This window comes from Schistocerca americana, chromosome 11 (assembly GCF_021461395.2).
Source record: "Schistocerca americana isolate TAMUIC-IGC-003095 chromosome 11, iqSchAmer2.1, whole genome shotgun sequence".
In the NCBI taxonomy this organism is placed as follows: Eukaryota; Metazoa; Arthropoda; class Insecta; order Orthoptera; family Acrididae; genus Schistocerca; species Schistocerca americana.
This window is the reverse complement of record NC_060129.1, coordinates 123,378,672-123,395,845: the sequence shown is the minus strand read 5'-3', so window position 1 is coordinate 123,395,845 and position 17,174 is coordinate 123,378,672.

Sequence of the window (17,174 nt, the reverse complement as noted above, 5' to 3'; positions counted from 1 at the left end):
CCACTCTGCCGAAACCTGCAGTACACCATTTGCCTCGATACATCTCGTCCAGTGGATGGTACGAGGTCAGACGCCAGTTGCCGTGCAGTACTAGGGCGGTACAGTCGCGCACTTACAGCTGAGGTGACCATCCGTCCCGTTTTTTTCGGGACAGTCCCGATTTTTGTGTGTCTGTTCCGAATTTTTTCAAAGGTAATTCGGGACACCTGTTTGTCCCGAAATTAACAATCATGACCCAATTTGTCCCGAATTAGACATTCATTTCACCTGTATCGGTATATTTTATTATTAGTTTTAGTTATGGTGGGAAATTGTTTGACAAGAGGGTACGACAAAGTGTCGAAACCGTTATCAAACTGTTTCTACTGTGCACTAATGCTGCTACTAAAAGGGTATTTTCCCACATGAACAATATGTCAGTAAGTAGAATAAATTATGCTGAAACTTGTGTCGAGTTTTTTCATATGTTGTTGAAAAATACAGACTTGGTAAAGAAAATTCACAGCACTGATAAATACGGTTGCCCTGATCACACTCATTCATCTTAGAAAGTATTAATAAAATATAAAAGTGCTTTTCTTTGTAACAAATTTAATTGATATTTTGTATTTATTACATTTAATTGAACCTCATATAATAAATAAATAAATATAGCCTATTTTGCAAAATTTTTTATGTGTCCCAGATTGGGGCCAAGGAAATATGTTAATGTCCCGAATTTGAGTCTAGAAAATATGGTCACCTTATTACAGCCAAATAACGGCCCACCCTTCCTGATGCCAAACGTCTTCGGAATACGGTTTCGGTCGCAATAAACTGTCGCCACATCCGAGAAAAAACAGATCGATTCACTTTAAGCCATTGGGCCATATCAGTTTTCGACTGTCTTGCTTTCATTCTTCCTATGGCTCTCCACCACAGAGAGTCTCGGAGGCACCGTCTCTGTACCATACAGCAACCGTCTGTGACTGTGTACACAGCGATTGCGCATGTGGGACTAGCCAGCAAGCACTACCCCGTTTGACAGCTGCCATGACGTCATCGCTGGCGTGGTTTTCCGTTGACTGGAATGCCATCTTCCGTGCAGAACAAGATAATACGGACATCTTTGTTGACAGTTTGTATGCTTATATCGTGACTTACACACAGGAGGGGGAAATGGCGGGTTGTTGCTTTAATTTTTGACACCAGTGTAGTACAGTGTGGAAACGTAGGGATCGCTGAACGACGTGTCACAGGCTCCACCTGTATACTATATCTCGTATGTCTGCGCTCTTCAACGTTGAAACCGACATTAAAGTCAATGCGACGCGTTGGATAAGGCAGATTGCTGCAGGTGACAGATATAGCTGTTCTCATTTACGTCTGAAATCTAGCGCTAATTTCGTCATATGATCGTGATTCAGAGGAACAGTTCACCTCAAGTATTTCCTGCGCCATTCGGATATCGTAATTCTGTCCTCATCCAGATTAAATCCTCACTAGCTGGCGTATCCCGTCTTTTCGCAGCTGCATTACTTACAGAGGTATCGGTGTCAACTTTGCTGTTTCAAATAGATCTATGCTGAATTATTCTCTTAATATCGAAGCTCTGAAAGAGACGAAATCAACGGCGTTTGATTCTTCAAAATCCGATAACTAGTTTTGGAGAAGTTATAAGACTTAGGACTTATCTGTTTTGCTGTCAATAAAATTCTTCTGGGTTTCAGGCCCCATTGTCAACTATAAAATTCCGACGCTTCGGCAACTGTCGCAAGACGCTTTCCTCAGCGTGTATTACTAACTGCATGTTTATATATCTGTTTTACTGTTTCGAACACGAAACAGATTGCTAAGTAAAAAACAAAAAAGGAGGGGGAAGAATGTTACCAGAACTGAAAATTATTACAAGTACTGAAAATTATACAAAAAGATACGATTGGCACCTAATGACAAATTAAATTACAGAGAATTTTGCAAATATTTCAAGAAACTTCTAAATTGCTCCGTGCCCACAGGCGGGTTTCTATCAGACTCATAAGCAGCGAATGAAGAGAACGACGCTGGACAAAACAAAAGGCGGAAGAATAACAAAGCGTATGGTCAAGGCAATACTGTTGCAAAACTAACATCCGCTGACTTAAAAAACTTAAAGGTAATTACACTGCTCACGCAAAATATTTAGCGAAATACGAAAATTCCAGATGTGTGGACAACTACATTGACAAATCCATTATGTAAAAAGGAAGGCAGGACAGAGTTTGCATCTATACAGGGTGGTCCATTGATCATGACCGGGCCAAATATCTCAAGAAATAAGCGTCAATCGACAAAACTACAAAGAACGAAACTCGTCTAGCTTGAAGGGGGAAATCACATGGCGCTATGGTTGGCCCGCAAGATGGCGCTGCCATAGGGCAAACGGATATCAACTGCGTTTTTTTAAAATAGAAACCCCCATTTTTTATTACATTTCGTGTAGTACGTAAGGAAATATGAATGTTTTAGTTGGGCCACTTTCTTCGCTTTGTGTCAGATGGCGCTGTAATTGTCACAAACACATGGCTCACAATTTTAGACGAACAGTTGATAACAGGTAGGTTTTTTAAATTAAAATACAGAACGTAGGTACGTTTGAACATTTTATTTCGGTTGTTCCAATGTGATACATGTACCTTTGTGAACTTATCATTTCTGAGAACGCATGCTGTTACAGCGTGATTACCTGTAAGTACCACATTAATGCAATAATTACTCAAAATGATGTCCGTCAACCTCAATGCATTTGGTAATACGTGTAACGATATTCCTCTCAACAGCGAGTAGTTCGCCTGCCGTAATGTTCGCACACGCATTGACAATGCGCTGACGCATGTTGTCAGGCGTTGTCGGTGGATCACGATAGCAAATATCCTTCAACTTTCCCCACAGAAAGAAATCCGGGGACGTCAGATCCGGTGAACGTGCGGGCCACGGTATGGTGCTTCGACGAACAATCCACCTGTCATCAAATATGCTATTCTATACCGCTTCAACCGCACGCGAGCTACGTGCCGGACATCCATCATGCTGGAAGTACATCGCCATTCTGTCTTGCAGTGAAATATCTTGTAGTAATATCGGTAGAACATTACGTAGGAAATCAGCATACATTGCACCATTTAGATTGGCAACGATAAAATGGCGGGCAATTATCCTTCCTCCCATAATGCCGCACCATACATTAACCCGCCAAGGTCGTTGATGTTCCACTTGTCGCAGCCATCGTGGATTTTCCGTTGCCTAATAGTGCATATTATGCCGGTTTACGTTACCGCTGTTGGTGAATGACGCTTTGAAGCCAAATAGAACGCGTGCAAAAAATCTGTCATCGTCCCGTAATTTCTCTTGCGTCCAGTGGCAGAACTGTACACGATGTTCAAAGTCGCCGGCATGCAGTTCCTGGTGCATAGAAAGATGGTACGGGTGCAATCGATGTTGATGTAGCATTCTCAGCACCGACGTTTTTGAGATTCCCGATTCTCGCGCAGTTTGTCTGCTACTGATGTGCGGATTAGCCACGACAGCAGCTAAAACACCTGCTTGGGCATCATCATTTGTCGCAGGTCGTGGTTGACGTTTCACATATGGCTGAACACTTCCTGTTTCCTTAAATAACGTAACTATCCGGCGAACGGTCCGGATACCGAGCAGCATACATAGCACACGCCCGTTGGGCATTTTGATCACAATAGCCATACATCAACACGATATCGACCTTTTCCGCAATTGGTAAACGGTCCATTTTAACACGGGTAATGTATCACGAAGCAAATACCGTCCGCACTAGCGGAATGTTACGTGATACCACTTACTTATACGTTTGTGACTATTACAGCGCCATGTATCACAAAGCGAAGAAAGTGGTCCAACTAAAACATTAATATTTCTTTACGTGCTACACGAGTATGTAATAAAAATGGGGGTTCCTATTTGTAAAAAACGCAGTGATATCCGTTTGACCTATGGCAGCGGCATCTAGCGGACCAACCATAGAGCCATCTGGTTTCTCCCTTCAAGCTAGGCGAGTTTCGTTCTTTGTAGTTTTTTCGTTTGGCGCTTATTTCGTGAGATATTTAGCCCGGTCACTTTCAATGGACCACCCTGTAGTCATAGGATACTACATTTTTCGTTCGTGAAGTGCACAGGTTTACATTTCTGAACATTTAAAGCAAGTTGCCTGCCTTTGCATCACTTTGAACTCTTAATAAGTTCTGATTGAATATTTATTCAGCTTCCTTCAGACAGTACTTCATCATAGATAACTGCATCATCTGCAAAAATTCCGCTATTACTAAGATAATATTATCCGCAAGGTTATTAACAAATACCGTGAACAGCAAGGGTCCTAACACAATTCCTTGGTCAACACCCGAAGTTACTTTCACATCTGCCGTGGATCACTACTACCCTCATTCTTCATGGATGCGACCTGTGCTTTCTTCCAGCTGCTGGGCACGTTTTTTTTTTTATTTTTTTATTTTTTTTGTATCTACGAGAGATTATACTTAAAAGAGGGACAAATCAGCTCCAAATTCATAACAACTATAGAAGTATTGCCCAGCTTCGTGTCGCGTAGAAAATTCTATCTAAACGTCTTCTGCACCGGGAACAACATGTTTATGCAAAACTGGAGAATATCAAGCAGATTTCAGACAAAATTTTAGTTCTGAGACTAATTCTCACAAACCAAATAATTAAAAATTAGTTTTTACAACTGTAAATATTTTTAAAAATTTATGACTTAGTGCAGCGTAAGTTTCATTTCCAGATTCTGAGAGAACAAGATCTGTACCTCAAAACTACTGCAATTATTAGTGAAACACTAAATGGTACAAATGGAAGGCAAAGTTCAGGGGGAAAATTTCGGGACATTTTGAAGTTAGAACCGTAGTGACATGATCGACTGTCTCCATTACCTTTCAGCTGTGTGGGTAAATAAAGAGTGCCTAAAACTAAAATCAGAGCTTAAAGATGACGAACCAATTAAATGAGGAATAACCAGTATTAGGAAAGACTGCTTAGATTTTGCAGAAGACATACACTATGTGACCAAAAGTATCCGGACATCCCCAAAAACGTACTGGGTGGCCCAAAAAGGATGGTCGGATTTGAACTGCGTAGTACCATTGAAAGGTGAGGAGGGGGGACCACTGCCGGCCGTCTGCAAGTCGGCCATTACACCCAGTTTGCCACGAGATGGCGCAGTGGACGGTCGAGCATCGTGTTTTTGCTGTGGAACAGTTTTTCAGAAATGATGAATCGTTTATTACTGTGCAACGATTGTTTCGACAACGTTTTGGTGTAGCGCGTGATGGACCCATTCCAGATCGCAGATCCGTATCACGTTGGGTGACTGCATTCCGGACAACAGGGTCTGTCAAAAGTGGTAAATCTACAGGGCGTACACGTACGGCAGTTACTCCACAGAACATTGATGATGTTAGAGCGTCAGTGCTGCAAAGCCCGCGTCGTTCCACTAGGCGTCGTGCTCAAACTTTAGGCCTCAGCCGTAGTTCGTTGCAGCGTATTCTAAGCCGTGAGTTACAGTTTCACCCATACAAAATTATGATCACGCAAAAGCTGTATGATCGTGATTTTGAGCAGCGAAGACGATTTTGTGAATCAATGCTTGACATTTTGTACTCTAATAATGATGTTGTGCTTCTTATGTCAGATGAAGCCCATTTCCATTTAGACGGCTATGTCAATAAACAAAACTGCAGGTATTGGGCAGCAGATAATCCCAGAGAATTGCACCAAAAGCCTCTTTCATAGTGCTAAGGTAACAGTCTGGTGTGGAATTTCAAGATTGGGGATTGTTGGTCTTTATTTTTTTGAGGAGAACAACGCTACAGTCACAGTGAACTCGAAACGTTACGTTAACATGCTACGTAGCTTTTTGGTGCCGAAACTGCGAGAGTTACATGTAAATCGAGATCGAATTTGTTTTCAACAGGACGGGGCCACGGCCCACACAGCCAATGACTCCATGTGTGTTTTAAGGCGGATGTTCCCCCACCACATCATCTCGCGTTTTGGAGATGTCCACTGGCCCGCGAGATCACCTGACCTCTCAGCCTGTGATTTTTTTCTTTGGGGATACCTAAAGTCAAAAGTCTACGTAAAGAAGCCCCGAAACTTAATTGATCTGAAGGAGGCAATCAGTGCGGAAATTATGGCAATTCAAGAAGAAACAGTAGTGAAAGTGATGGAAAATTTCGAGGAAAGACTTGTGGAATGCATCACCGAGGAAGGACACCATCTTCCGGAAGTCATTTTCCGTACATGATTTTTTGTGGTTAGTTCTTGTAATTGGGTGCCTGGGAGCATTTAGTTACGTAATTGAATAAAATTAATTTGTAAAACTGATGGAGTTATAGTTATTTAAAATGTGACCATCCTTTTTGGGCCACCCTGTATGTCTTTTATATTAGGTGCATTGTGCTGCCAGCTACTGCCAGGTAGTCCATATCAGCAACCTCAGTAGTCATTAGACATCATGAGAGAGCAGAATGGGGTGCTCCGCAGAACTCACAGACTTCGAACGTGGTCAGGTGATTGAGTCTCACTTGTCTCATACGTCTGTACGAGAGATTTCCACACTCCTACACATCCCTAGGTCCACTGTTTCTGATGTGATAGTGAAGTGGAAACGTGAAGGGACACGTACAGCACAAAAGCGTACAGGCCGACGTCGTCTGTTGACTGACAGAGACGGCCGACAGTTGAAGAGGGTCGTAATGTGTAATAGGCAGACATATCTCCAGACCATCACATAGGAATTCCAAATTGCAATAGGATCCATTGCAAGTACTATGACAGGCGGGATGTGACAAAACTTGGATTTCATAGCCGAGTGGCTGCTCGTAAGCCACACATCACTCCAGTAAATACCGCACGACGCCTCACTTGGTGTAAGGAGCGCAAACATTGGACGACTGAACAGTGGAAAAACGTTGTGTGGAGTGACGAATCACGATGGTACACAATGTGGTGATCCGATGGCAGGGTGAGGGTATGGCGAATGCCCGGTGAACGTCATCTGCCAGCGTGTGTAGTGCCAACAGTAAAATTCGGAGGCGGTGGTGTAGGCACAGGCCTACATTGATTTTTAAGCACCTTCTTGCTTCTCATTGTCGAGGAGCAATTCGGGAATAGCGATTGCATCTTTCAACACGATCATGCACCAGTCATAACGCACAGGGTGTGGCGGAGTGGTTACAGTAACATCACTGTAATGGACTGCCCTGCACAGAGTCCTGACATGAATCCTATAGAACAGCTTTGGGATGTTTTGGAACGCCGACTTCGTGCCACGCCTCACCGACCGACATCGATACCTCTCCTCAGTGCAGCACTCCGTGAAGAATGGGCTGCCATTCGCCAAGAAACCTTCCAGCACCTGACTGAACGTATGCCTGCGAGAGTGGAAGCTGTCATCAAGGCTAAGTGTGGGGCAACGCCATACTGAATTCCAGCATTACCGATGGAGGGCGCCACGAACCACGAACTTTTCAGCCAGGTGTCCGGATACTTTTGATCACATAGTGTACCTATACGGTGTTATAGGTTAAGATCACAGGTATCACACACTGGAGTCATTAACCCTGGTGGGCCCTAGTTGGCCAATAATATTGGCGAAAGAAATATTTGGAATTTTTTGTGACAAAAGTGCTAAGAAAGTTGCATAAGGTAGCGTGGTTATGGGGTATAGTGGATCGGATACAATCTTTACGCGCATGATGTTGTGGGTTTGGATCTCCTCCTCAGATGCTTAAATTTTTTTAAAGTCTTCGTCGAAATTACTTCGATCATTATTTTCATTGAATTAACTGGTGCAAATGTAATCCTCATTTCTATAACTTTGTCTCATCATTTTAATCACCGTATGAACTTTTTCATTTTTTCTTATACAATTTTTTTTCAAACGAATTTCTTGTGAATATTAATTTAATTATATTTATGTCTCATAATTTTGATTATTTGAAAATTGCGCCCTGTCAGTTAGAAAGAAAAGAGGAAATAATTGGTTTATATTTGTGCAGTGGTTCAGATGGCTCTAAGCACTATGGGACTTAACATATGAGGTCATCAGTCCCCTAGAACTTTGAGCTACTTAAACCTAACTAACCTAAGGACATTACACACATCCATGCCCGAGGCAGGATTCGAACCTGCGACCGTAGCAGCAGCGCGGTTCCGGACTGAAGCGCCACAGTGGCCGGCTGTGCAATGGTGTGAAAAATGTATTTTTGTTAGCAGATCTGCTATATTTTTGCGCGGTATTCGTCATACAACGATTTAAAACATAACCTAAGTACCTATAGCACTATGGAGAAATTAATGCAGGTGAAAATTAAAATGAAAGACGGGTTTATAAGTAAAACGATATTCAAGCTAAATGACAAGTAGCTATAATGAACGCAATAACGCGGACGAAAAAACGGGCTGATAAAACAAAAGATATTAAATCGAAATTAATACATATAAAATTAATGAAAAACACATGAACAGAGATTTCAAGTGGAGAAAGAATGACAGGAAGAAAAATGAGTGCAAATGAAGAAGTTGGTATTATGATTAAAGTAATGTGATAGAGGAATTGAATCTAAAGGCTACATTTACATCAGTTAATCGAAGTAAGACATGATCAAAGTCATTTCTATAAAGATTTAAAAAAAAAAACTTTTGCACATGACACGATTCGAAACCACATCTGAAGGTGTTAGCCTATCCGTTATACCACGCAACTGGTCTACAGCCTAAGACTTTTTTACCGCTATTGAGTGTCACACAAAATTACGAACTTTTGTCAGTTAATCGCAAACGAGGGCACACCAGGGTGACTCCAGTGTGTGATACCTGGGATTTTAATCTACAGCATCGTATAGATAGCTTCTAAAAGTCGACCGCACCAGTAGGAAGTTCTGGTCTTACGTTAAATCAGTAAGTGGATCGAAACAGCATATCCAGACACTCTGGGATGATAATGGCATTGAAACAGAGGATGACCCGCATAAAGCTGTAGTACAAAACACCTTTCTCCAAAGCTGTTTCACAGAGGAAGACCGCACTGCAGTTCCTTCTCTAAATCCTCGCACGAACGAAAAAATGACTGACATCGAAATAAGTGTCCAAGGAATAGAAAAGCAACTGAAATCACTCAACAGAGGAAAGTCCACTGGACCTGACGAGATACGAATTCGATTCTACACAGGGTACGCGAAAGAACTTGCCCCCCTTCTAACGGAAGTGTACCGCAAGTCTCTAGAAGAACGGAAGGTTCCAAATGATTGGAAAAGAGCACAGGTAGTCCCAGTCTTCAAGAAGGGTCGTCGAGCAGATGCGCAAAACTATAGACCTATATCTCTGACGTCGATCAGTTGTAGAATTTTAGAACATCTTTTTTGCTCGCGTACCATGTCGTTTCTGGAAACCCAGAATATACTCTGTAGAAATCAACACGGATTCCGGAAACAGCGATCGTGTGAGACCCAGCTCACTTTATTTGTTCACGAGACCCAGAACATATTAGATACAGGCTCCCAGGTAGATGCCATTTTCCTCGTCTTCCGGAGGGCGTTCGATACAGTTCTGCACCGTCGCCTGATAAACAAAGTAAGAGCCTACGGAATATCAGACCAGCTGTGTGGCTGGATTGAAGAGTTTTTAGCAAACAGAACACAGCATGTTGTTCTCAATGGAGAGACGTCTACAGACGTTAAAGTAACCTCTGGTGTGCCACAGGGGAGTGCTATGGGACCATTGCTTTTCACAATATACCAGGTGATCAAAAAGTCAGTATAAATTTGAAAACTTAATAAACCACGGAATAATGTAGATAGAGAGGTAAAAATTGACACACATGCTTGGAATGACATGGGGTTTTATTAGAACAAAAAAAACCATATTACTAGACGCTTGAAAGATCTCTTGCACGCGTCGTTTGGTGATGATCGTGTGCTCAGCCGCCACTTTCGTCATGCTTGGCCTCCCAGGTCCCCAGACCTCAGTCCGTGCGATTATTGGCTTTGGGGTTACCTGAAGTCGCAAGTGTATCGTGATCGACCGACATCTCTAGGGATGCTGAAAGACAACATCCGACGCCAATGACTCACCATAACTCCGGACGTGCTTTACAGTGCTGTTCACAACATTATTCCTCGACTACAGCTATTGTTGAGGAATGATGGTGGACATATTGAGCATTTCCTGTAAAGATCATCATCTCTGCTTTGTCTTACTTTGTTATGCTAATTATTGCTACTCTGATCAGATGAAGCGTCATCTGTCGGACATTTTTTGAACTTTTGTCTTTTTTTGGTTCTAATAAAAACCCATGTCATTCCAAGAATGTGCGTCAATTTGTACCTCTCTATCTACATTATTCCGTGATTTATTCAGTTTTCAAATTTATACTGAGTTTTTGATCACCCGGTATATAAATGACGTAGTAGATAGTGTCGGAAATTCGGTGCGGCTTTTCGCGGATGATGCTGTTGTATTCAGAGAAGTTGCAGCATTAGAAAATTGCAGCGAAATGCAGGAAGATCTGCAGCGGATAGGCACTTGGTGCAGGGAGTGGCAACTGACCCTTAACATAGACAAATGTAATGTATTGCGAATATATAGAAAGAAGGATCCTTCATTGTACGATTATATGATAGCGGAACAAACACTGGTAGCAGTTACTTCTGTAAAATATGTGGGAGTATGCGTACGGAACGATGTGAAGTGGAATGATCATATAAAATTAATTGTCGATAAGGCTGGTGCCAGGTTGAGATTCATTGGGAGAGTCCATAGAAAATGTAGTCCATCAACAAAGGAGGTGGCTTACAAAACACTCGTTCGACCTATACTTGAGTATTGCTCATCAGTGTGGGATCCGTACCAGGTCGGGTTGACAGAGGAGATAGAGAAGATCCAAAGAAGAGCGGCGCGTTTCGTCACAGGGTTATTTGGTAACCGTGATAGCGTTACGGAGATGTTTAACAAACTCAAGTGGCAGACTCTGCAAGAGAGGCGCTCTGCATCGCGGTGTAGCTTGCTGTCCAGGTTTCGAGAGGGTGCGTTTCTGGATGAGGTATCGAATATATTGCTTCCCCCCACTTATACCTCCCGAGGAGATCACGAATGTAAAATTAGAGAGATTCGAGCGCGCACGGAGGCTTTCAGACAGTCGTTCTTCCCGCGAACCATACACGACTGGAACAGGAAAGGGAGGTAATGACAGTGGCACGTAAAGTGCCCTCCGCCACACACCGTTGGGTGGCTTGCGGAGTATAAATGTAGATGTAGATGTAGACCCCTCCTTGTGGGACATCTGGCAGACACAGTCCGAGAACAACGACGAGTAAGACTGCACGAACTGATGATTCTCCACGACAGCGGCCAGCCGCATTCTGCTAGGCTGACCAGCACAGTCGTATAGGAATTGGGTTAAGTCATTCCGCACTCACCTTATTCACCTGATCTTGCGCCCTCAAATTTTCAGCGTTTCCGCTCTCTATCGAACAACCTTCAAGGAACTCTCTTTTCTGGTGAAAATGCGCTGCGAACATGGTTCCACGAGTTCTTCGCCTCAAAACCACATGATTTCTACAAAAGTGAAATCATAAAGATACCCCAGCGTTGCCGGTCCATTGTAAATAGTGAACGAGAATATACAGTGAAGTGCCAAAGAAACTGGTACAGAGATACGGAAACAGGCAGAATACGGTGCTGTGGTCGGCAACTTAAGACAACAACTGTCTGGCGCACTTTTTTGATCGGTCACCGCTGCAAAAGTGGCAGGTTATCAAAATTTAAGTGAGTTTGAACGTGGTGTTATAGTCGCGCACGAGCAATGGGACACAGCACCTCCGAGATAGCGATGAACTGGGGATTTTCCCGCCGTACGACCATTTCACGAGTGTACCGTGAATATCAGGAAGTCGGTAACATCAAATCTCCGACATCGCTGCGGCCGTAAAAGATCCTGCAAGAACGGGATCAACGAAGCCTGAAGAGAACCGTTCAATGTGACAGATTTCCGCAAATTGATGCAAAATTCAATGCTGCGCCATCAACAAGAGCCAGCGTGAAAGCTATTCAACGAAACATCATCGATATGGATTTTCGGAACCAAATGCCCACTCGTGTACCCCTGATGACTGCACGACACAAAGTTTTACGCCTCGCCTGGGCCCATCAACACCGACATTGGACTGTTAATGACTGGAAACACGTTGCTTGGTCGGACGAGTCTCGTTTCAAACTGTATAGAGCGGATGGACGTGTACGGGTATGGAGACAACCTCATGAATCCGTGGACCCTGCATGTCAGCAGGAGACTGTTCAAACTGGTGGAGACTCTGTAATGGTGTGAGGCGTGTGCAGTTAGAGTGATATGGGATCCCTGACACGTCTAGATACATCTACATCTACATCTACATCTATACTCCGCGAGCCACCTTACGGTGTGTGGCGGAGGGTACTTATTGTACCACTATCTGATCCCCCCTTCCCTGTTCCATTCACGAATTGTGCGTGGGAAGAACGACTGCTTGTAAGTCTCCGTATTTGCTCTAATTTCTCGGATCTTTTCGTTGTGATCATTACGCGAGATATATGTGGGCGGTAGTGATATGTTGCCCATCTCTTCCCGGAATGTGCTCTCTCGTAATTTCGATAATAAACCTCTCCGTATTGCGTAACGCCTTTCTTGAAGTGTCCGCCACTGGAGCTCGTTCAGCATCTCCGTAACGCTCTCGCGCTGACTAAATGTCCCCATGACGAATCGCGCTGCTTTTCGCTGGATCATGTCTATCTCTTCTATTAATCCAACCTGGTAAGGGTCCCATACTGATGAGCAATACTCAAGAATCGGAAGAACAAGCGTTTTGTAAGCTACTTCTTTCGTCGATGAGTCACATTTTCTTAGAATTCTTCCTATGAATCTCAACCTGGCGCCTGCTTTTCCCACTATTTGTTTTATGTGATCATTCCACTTCAGATCGCTCCGGATAGTAACTCCTAAGTATTTTACGGTCGTTACCGCTTCCAATGATTTACCACCTATGGCATAATCGTACTGGAATGGATTTCTGCCCCTATGTATGCGCATTATATTACATTTATCTACGTTTAGGGAAAGCTGCCAGCTGTCGCACCATGCATTACTCCTCTGCAGGTCCTCCTGGAGTACGTACGAGTCTTCTGATGTTGCTACTTTCTTGTAGACAACCGTGTCATCTGCAAATAGCCTCACGGAGCTACCGATGTTGTCAACTAAGTCATTTATGTATATTGTAAACAATAAAGGTCCTATCACGCTTCCCTGCGGTACTCCCGAAATTACCTCTACATCTGCAGATTTTGAACCGTTAAGAATGACATGTTGTGTTCTTTCTTCTAGGAAATCCTGAATCCAATCACAAACCTGGTCCGAGATACGACTCTGGCAGGTGACACGTACGTAAACGTCCTGTCTGATCACCTGCATCCAATCATGTCCATTGTGCGTTCCGACAGACTTGGACAATTCCAGCAGGACAATGCGTTATCCCACACGTGCACAATTCCTACAGAGTAACTCCAAGAATACTCTTCAAAAACTTCCTCTGGCCACCAAACTGTCTGTAGAGGAACATTATTGAGCATATGTGGGATGCCTTGCAACGCGCTATTCAGAAGAGATCCCCACCCCCTGGTACTCTTAAGGATTTATGGGGAGCCCTGCAGGATTCATGGTGTCAGTTCCCTCCAGCACTACTTCAGACATTAGTTCAGTCCAGGCCACGTCAGGCTGCAGCACTCCTGAGTGTTCACGGGGAACCTACACGATATAAGGCAGGTGCGCCAGTTTCGTCGGCTCTTCAGTGTATAATGCTTCATGCTTTCCCTCTCGATGCAAGTTTGCAAATATTTGATGCTGTATGTGTTGTAGAAAAGCACCTGTGAACGTTCTCATCATTACAATGAAACAGATTACGTCAGACCTCCTCTGCAAACGAATAATAATAATAATAAATATCGTTTGCGTCGTTGCATTCGGTGCGAAAGGACCCGAGTTACAATCAAATTTCCAACATTCTTCTGTAGCACCACATCTCAGATGCTTTGATCCTCTTCATTTCCGGTTTTCCTACAGTCCATGTTTCACAACCGTACAGCGCTGTGTCTCTAACGGACATTCTCAGAAATTTCTTCCTCAGATTAAGGCCTATGTCTGATGCTAGTAGACCTCTCTTGGCCAGAAATATCCTTTTTATCGGAGCTAGTCTAGTCTATCCTCCTTCCTCCGTCTGTCATGGGTTATTTTTCTGCCTAGATAGCAGAGTTCCTTAATTTCATCTGCTTCGTGATCACCAATCCTGATCGTTAGTTTCGCACTGTTGTCGTTCTATTTCTCATTAGTTTCGTTTTTCTTCGATTTACTTTCAATTCCATATTTTGTTCTCATAAGTCTGTTCATTCCATTCAGCAGTCGCGTTATTTCTCCCTCACTTTCATTGAGGATAGCAATGTCATCAACGTGTTTCGTCACTGATATCCCTTCACCTGGTATCCTTCCACTGAGGATAGCAATCTCATCACCGAAATCCTTTCAGCTTGAATTTTAATTCCACTCTCGAACCTTTATTTTATTCCTGTAATTGCTTCTTCGACGTATAGATTGAACAGTACGAGGCTGAGATTGCTTCCCTGTCTCACACCTTTTTTATTCGGAGCACTTTGTCTTGGTCTTCCTCTGTTACTGTTCCCTCTTGGTTCTTGTACATGTTGTATATTACCTGTCTCTCCACATAGCTTGCAGAATTTCGAACAGCTTGCATCATTTTAAATTGTCGAACTGTTTTTTCCGGATCGAGAAAGTCCATGAACTTGTCTTGATTTTTTTTTAGACTTGCTTCCATTATCAAACGCAACGTCAGAATTGCCTCTCTGATGCCTTTACCTTTCATAAAGCCAAACTGATCGTCATCTAACACAGTCTCAATTCTCTTTTCCACTCTTCTGTATATCATTCTTGTTAGAAACTTGGGTGCATCAGCTGTTAAGCTGATGGTACGATAATTCTTGCACTTGTCGGTTCTTCTAATCATCAGAATTGGGTGGATGGTGTTTTTCCCCAAGGTCAGATGGGATATCGCCAGACGAATACATTCTACACATCAACATGGATAATCGTTTTGTGGCCACTGGCCCCAATGACTTTAGAAATTCTGATGGAATGTTATGTATCCCTTCTGCTTTATTTCATCTTAGGTCCTCCAAAGCTCTTTTAAATTCTGATTCTAATATCGGATCCCCAGTCTTCTACATCGACTGCTGTTTCTTCTTCTATCACGTTATATAGAGACCTTCAATGTATTCTTTCCACCTATCCGCTCTCTCCTTTGCGTTTAACTGTGGAATTCTCATTGACTTGTTAATATTACCGCCCGTGCTTTTACTTTCAGAGAAGTCTGTTTTGGCTTTCGCATATGGTGAGTCAATCTTTCCGACAGTAATTTCGTTTTCGTCTTCTTCATATTTAATGCAACCATGAAGCGTTAGCTTCCCTGCACTTTCTATTTATTTCGTTTCTAAGGGACTTGTATTTCTGTTTCCTAAATTTTCGTGAATATTTTTGTACTTCCTTCTTTCATCGATCACCTGAAGTATTTCATGTTAGGTTGTTTGGGGGAAGAGACCAAACAGCGAGGTCATCGATCTCATCGGATTAGGGAAGGACGGGGAAGGAAGTTGCCCGTGCCCTTCAAAGGAACCATCCCGGCATTTGCCTGGAGCGATTTAGGGAAATCACGGAAAACCTAAATCAGGATGGCCGGACGCGGGATTGAACCGTCGTCCTCCCGAATGCGAGTCCAGTGTCTAACCATTGCGCCACCTCGCTCGGTGTATTTCGTTACCTCCTTTGTACCTATGCTTTTCTTTCCAACTTCTATGATGCACTTAATAGAGATGCCTATTCCTCTTCAACTGCACTGAGTGGTGCTTACGTCTACTGTAGTCCGATAGATACTTCGGTAAGGAATAGCTCAGTAGGCAGTCAATTGAAAAGGAATCGGCATCTCTAAAAAGGAAAGAAAAACATACGTACAAAGGAAGTAACCGCGGAGAAACCATGGTTAACTCAACAAATACTTCAGTTGATCGATGAAAGAAGGAAATACAAAAATACTCTAGCAAATTCAGGGATAGAGTATTACCAGTCACTTAGGAATGAAATAAGTAAGAAGGGCAGGAAAGCTGAGGCAAAATGGCTGCACCAAAGTGTGAAGAAATCGAAAAAGAAATGATTGTCGGAAGGACAGATTCAGCTCATAGAAAAGTCAAAACAATCTTCGGCGATATTAAAAGCAAGGGTGCAACATTGTAAGTGCAATAGGAATTCCAGTGTTAAATGCAGAGGAGAAGGCGGATGGGTGTAAAGAGTACACTGAAGGCGGCTTTGAAACAGGGCCAATAGAGACGACATAAGGGGTCCAGTATTAGAATCAGAATTTAAAAGAGCGTTGGAAGACTTAAAATAGAATAAAGCAGAAGGGATAGACAATATTCAACCAGAATTTTTAAAATTATTGGGGGAAGTGGCAACAAGACATCTATTAACGTTACTGGATAGAATGTATAAGTCTGTCAGTATACCATCTGACTTTCGGAAAAACATAATGCACAAAATTCCTAAGATTGCAAGAGCCGGCAAGTGCGAGAACTATCCCACAATCAGCTTAATAGTTCATGCATCCAAGTTGGTCACAAGAATAATATATAGAAGAATAGAGAATAATATTGAGAACGTGTTAGATGACGATCAGTTTGTCTTTAGGTTGGCAAATGGCTCTGAGCACTATGGGACTTAACTTCTGAGGACATCAGTCCCCTAGAACTTAGAACTAATTAAACCTAACTAACCTAAGGACATCACACACATCCATGTCCGAGTCAGGATTCGAACCTGCGACCGTAGCGGTCGCGCGGTTCCAGACTGTAGCGACTAGAATCGCTCGGCCACTCCGGCCGGCTGTCTTTAGGAAAGGTAAAGACCCACAGAGGCAATTCAGACGTTGCGGTTGATAATGAAAGCAAGACTAAAGAAAAGTCGAGACGTTCATAGAATCTGCCGACCTGGTAAAAGCGTTCGACGATGTCAACTGGTGCAA